This window comes from Oncorhynchus mykiss, chromosome 21 (genome assembly GCF_013265735.2).
Source record: "Oncorhynchus mykiss isolate Arlee chromosome 21, USDA_OmykA_1.1, whole genome shotgun sequence".
NCBI classification, from domain to species: Eukaryota; Metazoa; Chordata; class Actinopteri; order Salmoniformes; family Salmonidae; genus Oncorhynchus; species Oncorhynchus mykiss.
The window spans coordinates 55541135-55556696 of record NC_048585.1 but is presented as its reverse complement, the minus strand read 5'-3'; the positions used below and the strand labels follow the sequence as shown (position 1 = coordinate 55556696).

General features: G+C 47.0%; 1 protein-coding gene and 1 long non-coding RNA gene across 2 annotated transcripts in view; both read right to left on the bottom strand.

Annotated features, from left to right (window-relative positions):
* LOC118936467 overlaps positions 1-15562 on the bottom strand; it is a gene marked incomplete at its 5' end in the record, with an annotated part of 41334 nt that overhangs the window by 1206 nt on the left and 24566 nt on the right. The window lies entirely within an intron of this gene.
* LOC110500898 lies at positions 42-13839 on the bottom strand. The gene is made up of 3 exons (XR_005038651.1): positions 13738-13839; positions 13327-13365; positions 42-402 (listed from the first exon to the last, which is right to left on the bottom strand). It is a non-coding gene; the product is annotated as an uncharacterized LOC110500898 (long non-coding RNA).

The following is a 15562-nucleotide window of genomic DNA, read 5'->3' as shown; positions in this document are numbered from 1 at the left end:
TAGAACAGGCTTCATCATTAGTATGTAAACACTCACCATCATAACAGAGGAAGTGATGCTGGTCATCACAGGAGGCGTTGTTCCACAGCCCAGCTGTACTCATTAAAGCACAGTTACCATTTTGGGGTGTCCCAGTGTCCCAGTTTCTGAACTCAGTCTCCCCCTCTCTGTAGAAACGTCTGTCTGCCAGAGACCACTTCATGGAGTCTCCCTTCTTCAGTCCAATCCATAACCAGGAATTATAACTACTGACACTGGTACTCAGCCTGTTCTGGTCCTCCATGTCATCTACTGTAGCCAGATCAGTGTAATGTGCTCTGCAGTAACTCTGGGCATCAGTCCAGGTCATAGGGTTGGTAATGAGGTGATACTGATGAAGGCTTGAGGAAGGTGTGTAGAATCCTGTGAACAGAATAATGATTCATGAGGTACGTTTTCTCCATCACCTTCTCAACCCCGACCATATTATCTATGGATCTGTTCACATGCAGTACACACTGGTGTGCAAACACACACACACACACACACGCACGCGCACACGCACGCACACGCTCACGCATGCACACGCACACGCACACACACACACACACACACACGCACGCACACACACACACACACACACACACACACACACACATCCATAAACACAGTTTGTAGAGCATGGTGCATCCATAAACACACACACACACACACACACACACACACACACACTTTGGCTTCCTGTCAAAGCAAGGGCTGATTTCAAGGTGTTACTGCTAACCTACAAAGCATTACATGGGCTTGCTCCTACCTATCTCTCTGATTTGGTCCTGCCGTACATACCTACACGTACGCTACGGTCACAAGACGCAGGCCTCCTAATTGTCCCTGGAATTTCTAAGCAAACAGCTGAAGGCAGGGCTTTCTCCTATAGAGCTCCATTTTTATGGAACGGTCTGCCTACCCATGTCAGAGACGCAAACTCGGTCTTAACCTTTAAGTCTTTACTGAAGACTCATCTCTTCAGTGGGTCATATGATTGTGTGTAGTCTGGCCCAGGAGTGGGAAGGTGAACGGAAAGGCTCTGGAGCAACGAACCGCCCTTGCTGTCTCTGCCTGGCAGGTTCCCCTCTTTCCACTGGGATTCTCTGCCTCTAACCCTATTACAGGGGCTGAGTCACTGGCTTACTGGGGCTCTCTCATGCCGTCCTTGGAAGGGGTGCGTCACCTGAGTGGGTTGATTCACTGATGTGGTCATCCTGTCTGGGTTGACGCCCCCCCCTTGGGTTGTGCCATGGCGGAGATCTTTGTGGGCTATACTCAGGTGTGGGGGCTGTGCTTTGGCAAAGTGGGTGGGGTTATATCCTTCCTGTTTGGCCCTGTCCGGGGGTGTCCTTGGATGGGTCCACAGTGTCTCCTGACCCCTCCTGTCTCAGCCTCCAGTATTTATGCTGCAGTAGTTTATGTGTCGGGGGGCTAGGGTCAGTTTGTGATATCTGGAGTACTTCTCCTGTCCTATTCGGTGTCCTGTGTGAACCTAAGTGTGTGTTCTCTAATTCTCTCCTTCTCTCTTTCTTTCTCTCTCTCGGAGGACCTGAGCCCTAGGACCATGCCCCAGGACTACCTGACATGATGACTCCTTGCTGTCCCCAGTCCACCTGGCCGTGCTGCTGCTCCAGTTTCAACTGTTCTGCCTTATTATTATTCGACCATGCTGGTCATTTATGAACATTTGAACATTTTGGCCATGTTCTGTTGTAATCTCCACCCGGCACAGCCAGAAGAGGACTGGCCACCCCACATAGCCTAGTTCCTCTCTAGGTTTCTTCCTAGGTTTTGGCCTTTCTAGGGAGTTTTTCCGAGCCACCGTGCTTCTACACCTGCATTGCTTGCTGTTTGGGGTTTTAGGCTGGGTTTCTGTACAACACTTTGAGATATCAGCTGATAAGAATCATGAACAAAAATAAATAAGAACAAATATATGAACACGTAAAGTGTTTGGTCCCATGTTTCACGAGTTTAAATAAAAGATCCCAGAAATTCTTCATACGCACAAAAAAGCATATTTCTAAAAATGTTTTATTTATTTACAAACCTGTTAGTGATCATTTCTCCTTTCCCAAGATAAACCATCCACCTGACAGGTGTGTCATATCAAGAAGCTGACTAAACAGCATGCTCATTACACAGGTCCACCTTGTGCTGGGGACAATAAAATGCCACTTAAAATGTGCAGTTATGTCACACAACACAATTCCACATTTTCTGAATACTTATGTCAATTTAATATTTCCATTTTTTATTTGTAATGCATGTACAAAAATGTCTAAAACCTGTTTTTGGTATGTCATTATGGAGTATTGTGTGTAGATTGATGAGGGGGGGGGGGGGTAAAAAGGATTCAATCAACTTTAGAATAAGGCTGTAACGTACATTTTTTGGGGACAAAGTGTTTTAAGTAACTGTTTAAAGTAACTGATCTCAGTCCTGTTTAAAGTGAACTGTGGTATAAAATAGAGAAATATAACTCTGTTCTCTTTGTATTCACTCTGCCCCTGGCTTTGAAGGAGGACTCAACTCTTTGCTAGTTCACTTCACCTATTTTGTGGACAGAGTCCTCTTTGCTTCACACTTCTATGTTTAGAAAGGAACCAAAATGCACCCTGGGGTTTTACAAAGTGCAGGACATGACACTCAATCAGAATGTGTTACTGGACATCTAGATAAACATTTTACCTTGATGATGGAGACAGCTAGACATAATGTGTAATCAACTCCTCTCTTCAGGACTCACTGGTATCAGTTAAAACCATATACTGTTGAGCTTTAGTTACATTTTGCATTACTTTCTCAAATCAGACAGGGGAACTTTCCACTTTCCACACAGACCCAGGATATTTCCTGGAACACACAATGATGTGACATCAGTAATGAACCTGGTCTCAGATCTGTTTGTGGGCTCTTGCCAACTCTCATGTGTGTTGTGGTGCTGTGTGGCTCAGTTTGTAGAGCAAGGTGCTTTCAATGCCATGATTGTTGGTTTGTTTCCCCTGAGGCCACCAATATGGAAAATGTATGCTTGACTACTTTTGGATGAAAGGCTCTATTATATTTTATATTATTGTCTGCAGTGCATTCGGAAAGTATTCAGACCCCTTGACTTTTTCCACATTTTTTTAAACGTTGCAGCCTTATTCTAAAGTTGATTGAAAACTTTTTACCCCCCCCTCCCCCTCATCAATCTACACACAATACCCCATAATGACAAACCAAAAACAGGTTTTAGACATTTTTGTACATGCATTACAAATAAAAAATGGATATATTTGATTTTCATAAGTATTCAGAAAATGTGGAATTGTGTTGTGTGACATAACTGCACATTTTAAGTTGCATTTATTGTCCCCAGCACAAGGTGGACCTGTGTAATGATCGTGCTGTTTAGTCAGTTTCTTAATATGCCACACCTCTCAGGTGTATTTTTTATCCTGGAAAAGGAGAAATGCTCACTAACAGGTTGGTAAATAAATAAAACATTTTTATAAATAAGCTTTTCAACTCATGAAACTGTAATGAGTTTCGTCTTCATACGAAGGAGAGTCGGACCAAAATGCAGCGTGTGGTTTACGATCCATGTTTATTAATAATACGAAACACGAATCTCCAATACAATACTACAAAACCAAACGAAACGAAACCCTAACAGCCTATATAGTGTGAACACAGGGACACATAGGACAGGAACAATCACCCACAAACACACAGTGAACCCCAGGCTACCTAAATATGGTTCCCAATCAGAGACAATGACGAACACCTGCCTCTGACTGAGAACCATATCAGGCTGAACATAGAAATAGACAAACAAGACATGAAACATAGAATGCCCACTCAGATCACACCCTGACCAATCAAAACATAGAAAATACAAAGTAAACTATGGTCAGGGCGTGACAGTACCCCCCCCCCAAGGTGCGGACTCCGGCCGCAAAACCTGAACCTATAGGGGAGGGTCTGGGTGGGCATCTGTCCGCGGTGGCGGCTCTGGCGCTGGACGTGGACCCCACTCCACGACAGTTTTAATCCCCCTCCTAAACGTCCCTAAATAGGTTACCCACCACAATGATAACATGGGACAGAGGGACAGCTCGGGACAGAGATAACTCGGGACAGATGGGTAGCTCAGCACTGAGAGGAAGCTCAGCACTGAGAAGAAGCTCAGCACTGAGAGGAAGCCCAGGCAGGTAGTAGAAACTACCAGAACCTGGCTGGCTGGCGGTTTCAGCAGATCCTGGTCGACTAGCAGATCTGGAAGAATCTGGTCGACTGGCAGATCTGGGAGAATCTGGTCGACTGGCGGATCTGGGAGAATCTGGTCGACTGGCGGATCTGGGAGAATCTGGTCGACTGGCGGATCTGGGAGAATCTGGTCGACTGGCGGATCTGGGAGAATCTGGTCGACTGGCGGATCTGGGAGAATCTGGTCGACTGGCGGATCTGGGAGAATCTGGTCGACTGGCGGATCTGGGAGAATCTGGTCGACTGGCGGATCTGGGAGAATCTGGTCGACTGGCGGATCTGGGAGAATCTGGTCGACTGGCGGATCTGGGAGAATCTGGTCGACTGGCGGATCTGGGAGAATCTGGTCGACTGGCGGATCTGGGAGAATCTGGTCGACTGGCGGATCTGGGAGAATCTGGTCGACTGGCGGATCTGGGAGAATCTGGTCGACTGGCGGATCTGGGAGAATCTGGTCGACTGGCGGATCTGGGAGAATCTGGTCGACTGGCGGATCTGGGAGAATCTGGTCGACTGGCGGATCTGGGAGAATCTGGTCGACTGGCGGATCTGGGAGAATCTGGTCGACTGGCGGATCTGAGAGAATCTGGTCGACTGGCGGATCTGAGAGAATCTGGTCGACTGGCAGATCTGGGAGAATCTGGACGACTGGCAGATCTGGAAGAGTCTGGACGACTGGCAGATCTGGAAGAGTCTGGACGACTGGCAGATCTGGAAGAGTCTGGTCGACTGGCAGATCTGGAAGAGTCTGGTCGACTGGCAGATCTGGAAGAGTCTGGTCGACTGGCAGATCTGGAAGAGTCTGGTCGACTGGCAGATCTGGAAGAGTCTGGTCGACTGGCAGATCTGGAAGAGTCTGGTCGACTGGCAGATCTGGAAGAGTCTGGTCGACTGGCAGATCTGGAAGAGTCTGGTCGACTGGCAGATCTGGAAGAGTCTGGTCGACTGGCAGATCTGGAAGAGTCTGGTCGACTGGCAGATCTGGAAGAGTCTGGTCGACTGGCAGATCTGGAAGAGTCTGGTCGACTGGCAGATCTGGAAGAGTCTGGTCGACTGGCAGATCTGGAAGAGTCTGGTCGACTGGCAGATCTGGAAGAGTCTGGACGACTGGCAGATCTGGAAGAGTCTGGTCGACTGGCAGATCTGGAAGAGTCTGGACGACTGGCAGATCTGGAAGAGTCTGGTCGACTGGCAGATCTGGAAGAGTCTGGTCGACACAGACTGGCTGCTCTGGCTGCTCCATGCTGACTGGCAGCTCTGGCTGCTCCATGCTGGCAGACTGCTCTGGCTGCTCCATGCTGACTGGCAGCTCTGGCTGCTCCATGCTGACTGGCAGCTCTGGCTGCTCCATGCTGACTGGCGGCCCTGGCTGCTCTGGCTGCTCCATGCTGACTGGCGGCCCTGGCTGCTCTGGCTGCTCCATGCTGACTGGCGGCCCTGGCTGCTCTGGCTGCTCCATGCTGACTGGCGGCCCTGGCTGCTCCATGCTGACTGGCGGCCCTGGCTGCTCCCTGCTAACTGGCGGCCCTGGCTGCTCCCTGCTAACTGGCGGCCCTGGCTGCTCCTTACAAACTGGCAGCTCCGGCGGCTCCTTACAAACTGGCAGCTCTGGCGGCTCCTTGCAGACTGGCAGCTTTGGCAGCATCCTGCAGACTGGCAGCTCTGGCGGCTCCTTGCAGACTGGCAGCTCCTTGCAGACTGGCAGCTCTATGCATACTGGCAGCTCCTTGCTGACTGGCAGCTCTATACAAACTGGCAGCTCCATGCAGACTGGCAGCTCCATGCAGACTGGCAGCTCCATGCAGACTGGCAGCTCCATGCAGACTGGCAGCTCCATGCAGACTGGCAGCTCCGAACAGGCGGGAGACTTCGGCAACGCTGTAGAGGCGGAAAGCTCTGACAGCGCTAAACAGGCGGGAGACTCCAACAGCGCTGAAGAGGAGGAAGGCTCTGGCAGCGCTGAACAGGTGAGAGACTCCGACAGCGCTGGAGAGGAGGAAGGCTCCGACAGCGCTAAACAGGCGAGGCGCACTGTAGGCCTGATGCGTGGTGCTGGCACTGGTGGTACTGGGCCGAGGACACGCACAGGAAGCCTAGTGCGGGGAGCTGCTACCGGAGGGCTGGGGTGTGGAGGTGGCACAGGATGGGTTAGACCGTGAAGGCGTACTGGAGATCTTGAGAGCGGTGTTGGCACAGGACATGCAAGGCTAGGGAGGTACACAGGAGGCCTGGTGCGTGAGACTGGCACTGTCTTCACCAGCTGACTAGCACGCACCTCAGGACGAGTAGAGAGCACTGACCCAGGTGCCAATAAATCCCCGACACGCTCCTTCGGGCGAATATCATATTTAAAGCACCAACACAGCAACTCCCTCATTTCACTCTCCTCCAATTTCTCCATTAACTCCTTCACAGTCTCTGCTTCGCTTACCTCCAACACCGGTTCTGGTCTCCTCCTTGGCTCCTCACGATAAACAGGGGGAGTTGGCTCAGGTCTGCGACCTGGCGTAGCCATACTCCCTGTTAGCCCCCCCCCAAGAAATTTTTGAGGCTTACTCTCGGGCTTCCATCCGCTCCGTCGTGCTACTTCCTCATATTTGCGCCTCTCAGCTTTCGCCGCCTCCAGTTCTTCCTTGGGACGGCGATATTCTCCCGGTTGAGCCCATGGTCCACCATTATCTAATTCATACTCCCATGACGCTCTCTCCCACTGCGGCTGCTGCTGCTCCTGCTGCCTCTGTTCCTTCTTCGGCTGCACCTTGGTGCGGCTATACTCCCCTGGTTTAACCCAGGGTCCTCTCCCGTCGAGGATTTCCTCCCATGTCCAGAAATCCTTACAACGTAACTCCTCTTTTTGCTGCTGCTGCTGCCTGTTGACACGCCGCTTGGTCCGTTGGTGGTGGGTGATTCTGTAATGAGTTTCGTCTTCATACGAAGGAGAGTCGGACCAAAATGCAGCGTGTGGTTTACGATCCATGTTTATTAATAATACGAAACACGAATCTCCAATACAATACTACAAAACCAAACGAAACGAAACCCTAACAGCCTATATAGTGTGAACACAGGGACACATAGGACAGGAACAATCACCCACAAACACACAGTGAACCCCAGGCTACCTAAATATGGTTCCCAATCAGAGACAATGACGAACACCTGCCTCTGACTGAGAACCATATCAGGCTGAACATAGAAATAGACAAACAAGACATGAAACATAGAATGCCCACTCAGATCACACCCTGACCAATCAAAACATAGAAAATACAAAGTAAACTATGGTCAGGGCGTGACAGAAACATGGGACCAAAAACTTTACGTGTAGCGTTCAGATATTTGTTCATATATTTGTTCATATATTTGTTAATATATTTGTTCATATATTTGTTCATATTTTTGTTCATATTTTTGTTCATGGTTCTTATCAAGCTATAAATTACAATAACCATAGGAGTTGCCAGACAGCACAACAGATCTGGGACCTGCAGGCTACATTCTGTAACTACCACACAATGGTGGTTGTATTCATTGGACAACCCTTTGAATAACCCTTTCTGGATCCACATTTTATCACAGCTAGAACCCTTTTGGGTTCTTTGTAGAACCCTCTGTGTAAAGGGTTTTACATGCCAGAACAATGACAGAGGAGAGAGAGGGCACAAAACCCAATGAAAGAGGAGAGGGAGGGCAGAGCACCCAATGACGGAGGAGAGCGAGGTCAGAGAACCCAATGACATAGGGGAGGGCCAAACACCCAACTACAGAGGAGAGGGAGGTCAGAGTACCCAACGACTAAGTAGTTTATGTTGATCTTAATTACTTTTTATCATAGCAACCAATAATAACCTTGAGAACATTGTTAAGATTAACAACTGATAAATTACCATGAGGTGGTCAATACACACAGGGCCAATACATAAGTTCATTTTGGGGACCAAATGGGCCCAAAACGGACAGCTGATCCAAGGAGTGGGCTTATTTGGTGGTAAAATGGCAGCGTAAGAAATGGCGGCAGTGTTACAACCAATTGTGTTGTTATGTGGGGGTTTTTCACGTTATTTGTAACTTATTTTGTACATAATGTTTCTGCAACTGTATCTTACAGCAAAAAAGACCTTCTGGATTTCAGGACAGCGATCACTCACCTCGGATTAGACGAAGCAGGACGCACAGGACATTCTCAGAACACCCGACAAGGCCAATATCCCAGTTATTTGCAAGAGGAAGAGACGCAGGTACAGAGGACACAGCTGGATGCCTCGTATTGATCCGCAGAAGGCAAGTGGTAAAGCTGCGGTTACCGTCAATATTGCTCGCCAACGTGCAACCATTGGATAATGAATTAGACAAGGTACGATCACGAATATCCTACCAACGGGACATCAAAAACTGTAATATCCTATGTTTCACGGAATCGTGGCTGAATGATGACATGATATTCAGCTAGAAGGATATACGCTGCACCGGCAAGATAGAACAGCACACTCCGGTAAGACGAGGGGGTACGGTCTGTGCATATTTGTAAACAACAGCTGGTGCACGAAATCTAAGGAAGTCTCTAGATTTTGCTTGCCTGAAGTAGAGTATATTGTGATAAATTGCAGACCACTCTACTTGCCTAGATAGTTTCCAGCTAAAATTTTAGTGGCTGTTTATTTACCACCACAGAAGGATGCTGGCATTAAGACCACACTCAGTCAGTTGTTTAAGGAAATAAGCAAACAGGAAACCACTCACCCAGATGCGGCGCTCCTTGTGGCCGGAGACTTTAATGCAGGGAAACAAATCAGTTCTACCTAATTTCTATCAACATGTTAAATGTGCAACCAAAGGTAAAATAATTCTGGATCACCTGTACTCCACACGCAGAGACTTATACAAAGCTCTCCCACGCCCTGCATTTGGTAAATCCGACTACAACTCTATACCCATGATTCCTGCTTACAAGCACAAATTAAAGCAGGAAGCACCAGTGACTAGGTCTATAAAAAAAGTGGTCAGATGAAGCAGATGCTAAACTACAGGACTGTTTGCTTTCACAGACTGGAACATGTTCCGGGGATTCTTACGATAGCATTGAGGAGTACACCACATCAGTCAATGGCTTCATCAATAAGTGCAACGATGACGTCGTCCCCACAGTGACTGTACGTACATTCCCCAACCAGAAGCCATGGATTACAGGCAACATTCGCACAGAGCTAAAGGGTAGAGCTGCTGCTTTCAAGATGTGGGACTCTAACCCGGAAGCTTATAAGAATTCCTGCTATGCCCTGTGACGAACCATCAAACAGGCAAAGCATCAATACAGGGCTAAGATTGAATTGTACTACACCGGCTCCGAAGCTTGTCTTATGTTGCAGGGCTTGCAAACTATTACAGACTACAAAGGGAAGCACAGCCGCGAGCTGACCAGTGACACGAGCCTACCAGACAAGCTAAATCACTTCTATGCTCGCTTCGAGGCAAGCAACAATGAGGCATGTATGAGATCATCAGCTGTTCCGGACGACTGCGTGATCACGCTTCCCGTAGCCGATGTAACAGGTCAACATTCACAAGGCTGCGGGGCCAGACGGATTACCAGGACGTGTGCTCTGGGCATGTGCTGACCAACTGGCAGGTGTCTTCACACGACATTTTTAACATGTCCCTGATTGAGTCTGTAATACCAACATGTTTCAAGCATACCCCCATAGTCCCTGTTCCGAAGAACACAAAGGCACCCTGCCTAATTGACTACAGACCCATAGCACTCACGTCCAAAGCCATGAAGTGCTTTGAAAGGCTGGTAATGGCTTACATCAACACCATTATCCCAGGAACCCTAGACCCACTCCAATTTGCATACCGCCAAAACAGATCAACAGATGACGCAATCTCTATTGCACTCCACACTGCCCTTTCCCACCTGGACAAAAGGAACACTTATGTGAGAATGCTATAAATCGACTACAGCAACAAAATAGTACCCTCAAAGTGCATCACTAAGGTAAGGATCCTGGGACTTAACACCTCCCTCTGCAACTGGATCCTGGACTTCCTGACGGGACGCCCCAAGTGGTGAGGAAGGTAGCAACACATCTGCCACGCTGATCCTCAACACTGGAGGTCCCCAGGGGTGCTTGCTCAGTCCCCTCCTGAACTCCTTATTCACCCACAACTGCATGGCCAGGCACGACTCCAACACCATAATTAAGTTTGCTGATGACACAACAGTGGTAGGCCTGATCACCGACCACAACGAGACACCCTATAGGGAGGAGGTCAGAGACCTGGCCGGGTGGTGCCAGAATAACAACCCATCCCTCAAAGTAACCAAGACTAAGGAGATGATTGTGGACTACAGGAAAGGGAGGACCGAGCACACCCCCATTCTCATCGACGGGGTGGTAGTGGAGCAGGTTGAGAGCTTCAAGTTCCTTGGTGTCCACATCACCAACAAACTAGAATGGTCCAAAAACACCAAGACAGTCGTGAAGTGGGCACGACAAAGCCTATACCCTCTCAGGAAACTAAAAAGATTTGGCATGGGTCCTCAGATCCTCAAAAGGTTCTACAGCTGCAACATCAAGAGCATCCTGACTGGTTGCATCACTGCCTAGTAGGGCAATTGCTCGGCCTTCGACTGCAAGGCACTACAGAGCGTAGTGTGTACTGCCCAGTACATCACTGGGGCTAAGCTGCCTGCCATCCAGGATCTCTACACCAGGCAGTGTCAAAGGAAGGCCCTAAAAATTGTCAAAGACCCCAGCCACCCCAGTCATAGACTGTTCTCTCTACTACTGCATGGCAAGCGGTACCGGAGTGCCAAGTCTAGGACTTAAAGGCCTCCTGAACAAGAAATAAAATTGCTACCCTGACAATGTGCATTGTGTGCCTCCCCCACCCCTCTTTTATCCTGCTGCTACTTTCTGTTTATCAGATAGTCACTTTAACTATACATTCATGTACATACTACCTCAACTGGCCTGACCAACCAGTGCCCCTGCACATTGGCTAATCGGTTTACTTGCATTGTGTCCCGCCACCCACCAACTGTCAACCCCTATTTTACGCTACTGCTACTCTCTGTTTATCATAAATGCATAGTCACGTTAACCATACCTACATGTACATACTACCTCAATCAGCCTGACTAACTGGTGCCTGTATATAGCCTTGCTACTGTTTTAGCCTCGCTCCTGTATATAGCCTCGCTACAGTATATAGCCTCTCTACTGTATATAGCCTCGCTACTGTATATAGCCTCACTACTGTATATAGCCTCGCTACTGTATATAGCCTCTCTACTGTATATAGCCTTGCTACTGTTATAGCCTCGCTACTGTATATAGCCTGGCTACAGTAGATAGCCTCACTACTGTATATAGCCTCACTACATTATATAGCCTCACTACTGTATATAGCCTCACTACTGTATATAGCCTAGCTACTGTACATAGCCTCTCTACTGTATATAGCCTCTCTACTGTATATAGCCTCACTACTGCATATAGCCTCGCTACTGTATATAGCCTCTCTACTGTATATAGCCTCTCTACTGTATATAGCCTCTCTACTGTATATAGCCTCACTACTGTATACAGCCTCGCTACTGTATATAGCCTCTCTACTGAATATAGCCTCGCTACTGTATATAGCCTCACTACTGTATATAGCCTAGCTACTGTACATAGCCTCTCTACTGTATATCGCCTAGCTACTGTATATAGCCTCACTACAGTATATAGCCTCACTACTGTATATAGCCTCACTACTGTATATAGCCTAGTTACTGTACATAGCCTCTCTACTGTATATAGCCTCTCTACTGTATATAGCCTCTCTACTGTATATAGCCTCACTACTGTATATAGCCTCTCTACTGCATAGAGCCTTTCTACTGTATGTAGCCTCTCTACTGTATATAGCCTCTCTACTGTATATAGCCTCGCTACTGTATATAGCCTCTCTACTGTATATAGCCTCGCTACTGTATATAGCCTCACTACTGTATATAGCCTCGCTACTGTATATAGCCTCTCTACTGTATATAGCCTTGCTACTGTTATAGCCTCGCTACTGTATATAGCCTGGCTACAGTATATAGCCTCACTACTGTATATAGCCTCACTACATTATATAGCCTCACTACTGTATATAGCCTCACTACTGTATATAGCCTAGCTACTGTACATAGCCTCTCTACTGTATATAGCCTCTCTACTGTATATAGCCTCACTACTGCATATAGCCTCGCTACTGTATATAGCCTCTCTACTGTATATAGCCTCTCTACTGTATATAGCCTCTCTACTGTATATAGCCTCACTACTGTATACAGCCTCGCTACTGTATGTAGCCTCTCTACTGAATATAGCCTCGCTACTGTATATAGCCTCACTACTGTATATAGCCTAGCTACTGTACATAGCCTCTCTACTGTATATCGCCTAGCTACTGTATATAGCCTCACTACAGTATATAGCCTCACTACTGTATATAGCCTCACTACTGTATATAGCCTAGCTACTGTACATAGCCTCTCTACTGTATATAGCCTCTCTACTGTATATAGCCTCTCTACTGTATATAGCCTCACTACTGTATATAGCCTCTCTACTGCATAGAGCCTTTCTACTGTATGTAGCCTCTCTACTGTATATAGCCTCACTACTGTATATAGCCTCTCTACTGTATATAGCCTCTCTACTGTATATAGCCTCTCTACTGTTATTTTTCACTGTCTTTTTACTGTTGTATTTATTTCTTTACTTACCTATGTTTCACCTAATACCTTTTTTGCACTGTTTGGTTAGAGCCTTTAAGCATTTCACTGTAAGGTCTAAACATGCTGTATTCGGCGAACGTGACAAATGAACTTTAATTTGATTTGATTATTTCAGGAACAGTGAAGGCTGTCCTCACCAGATATGAGCGGACAACACTTGGACACACTGGGCCACCCTGGTCAATGTCTTGGGGATAATATGGAGCTGATTATCAAGATCACATCGGCCCAATGTGGGCATATTTGCTGGGACACACACACAGTAAACTGACCTGAGATTAGCAGGGTGAGATACAACAACGTTTCCATCACTGTGAAATTCAAAGGATATATGATTAAAATGAATGCACTTCAAGGTTGCAACACTTTACCAACACAAACTGTCTTTCTCCTTCTTTACTGATATGACGTGGTAGGACAGGTGGAGATAATGCTCCCCACATAGAGGGTTATCACCTGTTCAGAGACAGGAACAATCAGTGATTGTTAGGTTAGGTTTCTAAAGTATTGGAAGTGGGAAGGGATGAAAAACCTCAACATAACGTTTCCAGAGAGTAAGAACACATGGTGGATTATTCTACACTGGAACCTTCAAAACTAGGAATTTAAAAAGTATCTTATAAATATTATACACATTTCTCTACAATGAAAAATGAAATATCTACAATCACAAATAACCTCACCTGTTGTTTGAAGAAAACTCTCTTACTCTCGCTCTGTCTCTCTCTGTCTCTCTATCTCTATCTTGCTATCCAACTCTCTCCCCTTTCTCTCTCTCTGTCTCTCCTACTGTGTGTCTGTCATCACATGTTTGTCCCTATTTAAACCTTACACGGCTCCTCATTTGCTTGAATTTGTTATTCATCTCTAAACAAACAAAACTGTGATGTGACATTTATCCCACTGGAAAAGGGGTTGAACAGAGCTAGAGAAGGAAACAGTTAGAGGCTATACAGAACATGTTCATGTGATGGTTCTGTTGATCCAAAGGAGATAACTCAGTCCTCTAGATAGACATATTGCCCAGAAATTGCCTCATTGTACCGAAAAGGACCCAAGTCCTAAAAATCAAATGGTTGTGTAATTTCAAGAATTGTTCAGGTCAGTGAGGCCTGAATTGAGAGTGATACAAGGTATCAAGAGAGTTCCAGAAGGACGATGGTCCAAGTCAACACCAATACTTCCCACAGTTGTGGTCAAGTTGGCTGGTAATGGATCTGTACTCGAAATTGCTCATTCCATCTCTTCCCTCATCATCAATTGGATTGATATCTGGTGACTGGTGAATGACTGTTAACTGTCATGGAAACAACAGGTGGTCTTACTGTTTTGTCCACTCATTGTGTACATCAGCATAAACTACTCCAGCATTGGGTGTTCAGCCCTCTCTCTCCTCTTTCATTGGGTGCTCTGACCTCCCTCCCCTCTGTCATTGGGTGCTCTGCCCTCCCTCTCTTCTGTCATTGGGTGCTCTGACCTCCCTCCCCTCTGTCATTGGGTGCTCTGACCTCCCTCTCTTCTGTCATTGGGTGCTCTGACCTCCCTCCCCTCTGTCATTGGGTTCTCTGCCCTCCCTCTCCTCTTTCATTGGGTGCTCTGACCTCCCTCCCCTCTGTCATTGGGTTCTCTGCCCTCCCTCTCCTCTTTCATTGGGTGCTCTGCCCTCCCTCTCCTCTGTCATTGAGTATTCTGCACTCCCTCTCCTCTGTCATTTGGTGCTCTCAAATCAAATCACATTTTTATTGGTCACTTACACTTGTTTAGCAGATGTTAATCCGAGGTCTAGTCGATGTGGATAGGGGGTGCTCCCTCTGCTGTTTCCTGAAATCCACGATTATCTCCTTTTGTTTTGTTGACTTTGAGTGAGAGGTTATTTTCCTGGCACTACTCTCCCAGAGCCCTCATCTGTCGGAGCGATGAACTGAGAATCCAGATTGCTGGACAGACTCGGACAGTATATCCTGAGAGAGACATGTTTCCGTGAAAAAAGTATGTTACAATCTCTGATATCTTGCTGAAAGGAAACTCTTGCCCTGAGCTCGTCAACTTTATTATGCAAGGACTAAACATTAGCGAGTAATATACTCGGAAGGGGTGGGTGGTGTGTCGTCTCCTAAGTCGGACTAAAAAACCACTCCGAGTAACACTCCTTGGCCAGTGTTGTTTTTGGTCGGTCTCTGGAATCAGTTCAATTTCCCTGGGTTGTGCGAACAAGGGATCCACTTCGGAAAAGTTGTATTCCTGGTCGTAATGCTGGTAGTGCTGGTGAGTTACAGTCGCTCTGATATCCAATAGTTCTTCCCGGCTGTAAGACATAACATTTTCTTGTCTAAAAATGTAAGAAATAATACATTAAAAATAAAAAATACTGCAAAGTTTCCCAAGAACTCTGTGTCGGCTCCATTTTACAATTCTCCACTCCCTCTCACCTGTCATTGGGTGTTCTGCACTCTTTCTCCTCTGACATTTAGAGTGAATTCATGCAAAGCTTCTGTCTTTTCCAAATGC